The sequence below is a fragment of the Drosophila serrata genome, unplaced genomic scaffold (assembly GCF_035046125.1).
Source record: "Drosophila serrata isolate PLE 108 unplaced genomic scaffold, ASM3504612v1 contig_338, whole genome shotgun sequence".
Lineage (NCBI taxonomy): Eukaryota > Metazoa > Arthropoda > Insecta > Diptera > Drosophilidae > Drosophila > Drosophila serrata.
Genome location: NW_028257236.1, coordinates 28662 through 31775, shown reverse-complemented (window position 1 = coordinate 31775; position 3114 = coordinate 28662).

Below are 3114 nucleotides of genomic sequence, written 5' to 3'. Positions count from 1 at the left end.
CTTCTATGCATATTTGCTTGCAGAATCTTCATGGCTTTCCTTTCCTGGCCACACTGGGGCAATGCGCCGTCCCAGGGAGGTGTCCGACGTCGCTCCTGTTCTCTGATGTACAGATACAGCATCTCGGAGCTTTAGTGCAGGTCTTCATTTTATGACCACTTTCACCACATCTAATGCAGAGGTCTCTCCTATCCGGTCCTTTGCAATCCTTTTGCAAATGTCCCACCCCGAAACATTTGAAGCATCTCTTTATATCGAGACAACGCTTAACGCGGCATCGGGTCCATCCTATTTTTATTCGTTTTTCCGTCAGTATCTTCAGAGCGTCTTCCGTTGGTAACGTAACAAACGCTCGCCTTTGTTCTGAGCTGTTTACTCCTGTCAAGTGGATTATGATTTTCTGGTGCGTGTCGCCTATACCTTCTCTGATTGCTGAGATTATTTCATCTTCTTGTGTGATGCTGTCGATGTCTCTGATTTCCAGTTTGACCAATTGCCTCATGGTCTTCACTGTTCCGCACTCTTTAAGAGTATCCTTAATGTTTTCACATAACTTGACCGTTTCACTTCCTTTTGCAAGTTCCAGGAGCATATCACCTGCCTTCGTTTTTCTGACCGACAGTATATTGCTATCGGATTCCTCTGGTTTAAGGTTTTTTCGCAGGTTGCGCAGCACCTCGGCATAGCTTTTTCCCTCTGCCGGTCTGACTAAGACGGCTGCTGGGCGAGTTCGCATTCTTGTGCTAGTCTTTCCTTTTGTTCCCTCAGCTTCACTTTGTCTGACATGTCCTTCTTTAGTTTTGCTTTCTTTTTTCCCCTTCTTATATGTGACCGTCTGAAAACCATCGTTTTCCTGTTTATTTTTTACCTTCTTACTCCTCTCCTGCGCCGCCGGGCTAGTGGCCGTCCTCTTCTGAAGTGTCGAAGTGGGGGTTTCGCTCACTGTATTGCCAAGTGCGTATTCATTGGTTTTTCTCTTTTCCTTTGACCGCTCCCTTTCTGCGGTTTTCCAGCTAGATCGGTAGTTTTCCATGACATCAAAGAGCTCACTGAGTTCTGAGGTGCCATCCTTTACGTCCATGCTGATATTCCTTTGCTTTTGCATTGCGATCTTCATTTTCTTGAGAATTGCCTTGCACTCTGATAAGGCCTTCTCTTCTAGTGCCTGCATCTTGTATATCAGCTCCTGTCGCGGGGAGCTTATCTTTGTAGTCTGTGTAAGCAGTGGGGTCTGTTGCGTTGGTAGGGGGGTTGATCCGTATTCATTCTCTGGGTTGTCCTTGTCAGCGAGATTTGGATTTGGATGGGTTATCATCCCCACGGTGTTGTCCGGTGATCTTGTCATCAAGCTGCTCCTCCTGAATGCGTCTCCTTCATTGTCCATTTTTCGTTGTGCGCTAGTCATCTTGTTTAAGTGGGTCCAAACTCTAAGCCGCTATCTCCCCGCATATGTGCAGTAGTCCAAAATGTCCCCATGGGTCCCTATGCAAGCAGTGAGGTTCATGCGAGGGTTGACACAGAGCTTCATGGGCATCTGTGTTCAGAGCCAGGACAGACTCTAAGCAGGAATGCATTCAACTGCACCTGCACCACCGAGCCATCGGTGTGTGGTTCGAACGTACTAAGAGACTTGCCAAGTTTTAATTGGACGGAGGCGAAGGAGGCATTTTCCTGAAAGCCGTTTCTGCGAGATGTCACTCTTGCTTACTAAGGTAACAGAATGCCGCATTCGTCAGCCCACAATCGTCGAATTCAAACAGTTTTATCCAAGCATTGGTCCTTGAGGAATCCATGGTCGTGCCGTGACTAGGGATCGCGGGTGTGTCAGGCCCGTCACCCCGGTTGGGGTGCCCTTGCGGGAATAATAATAATAATAATAATAATAATAATAATAATAATAATAATAATTTTTTTTTTTTTTTTTTTTGGGTTGAGGAGGGGGAATGCCTAACGCATCTTCCCTATTGCCGTCGCAAAAAAAAGGTATGTGGGGCTCGCACCCACTAAACCCCCCCCTCGCATTTGGCCGTGTTCCCACCTCGGAACAGCTTTCGCATTACTTCAAGGTGGCGCCAATTCAGCGCAATGCGCTCTCATCTTCTTTCTGCGTCCAGATTACCCAGTTAATTCATCCAGATCTTGCTTCTTAGATCTGAGAATGTTCTGCACGAATCCTGCGATGTGTTTCCACGTGTCTTCGCTGCCTATCATCTTCGTGACAATATTTTCTGGGTTTATTGCCCCAACAGCTTGTTCCAGGCAGTTCCGCGCAGGTCCGAATTTCTTACAGTGGAAAATGGTGTGTTCAGCACTGTCCATCTCCGCATCTCCATATACGCATCTGGCGTTGGTTCTTTTCCCTATAGAGTGCAGAAAGGCGGCAAAGTAGCCATGGCCTGTCAGCATCTGCGTGACGTAGTAATCCACATCTCCGTGTTTCCTTCCGTACCAAGCTACCAGGTTTGGTAACAGTCTAGCTGTCCATCTTCCCCTTGCTTCGGCTGCCCATCTTTCCTGCCATTGTTGGAGAATTACTTCTCTGGTCCGCTCAATAAAGCCTCTTGTCGTCTCTCCTTCCTGTCTCCTCATATATATTTGTTTTCGCGCTTTGGCCAATAGGTCGATTGGTATGGCGCCTGCAATTACTAGTACAGCAGGGCCGGATACCGTTCGATATGCACTCGCGATTCGTAGAGCCATGGTTCTTTGTACCTCAAGTAGAGGTTTTGACCTGCAGGTTGTCTCAAGGGTGCCTGCCCAGACCTCACACCCGTACAGCATGATTGCGTGATTTATCTCCATTAAGAGTTTCCGCCTTGATTGTAAGGGGCCGCCCACGTTTGCCATGAGTCTGCTAAGCGCCTTTGTAGTCTCGGTCGCCCGCTTCTTCGTCTCTTGTATGTGTGCATTGAATGTCAATTTTGAGTCCAGTCTAACTCCTAGGTACTTTATAACCTTCTGCGTCCTTATTAAAGTCTCTCCAACTCTCATGTCTATTTCTAGAGGGATCCTTTTTCTGCTGACTAAAAGTAGCTCTGTTTTTTCGTCCGCCAGTTTCAGGTCGTGTGAGTTCAGCCAGCTTTTTACGCGTGTCATTACTTGCGTCAACATACG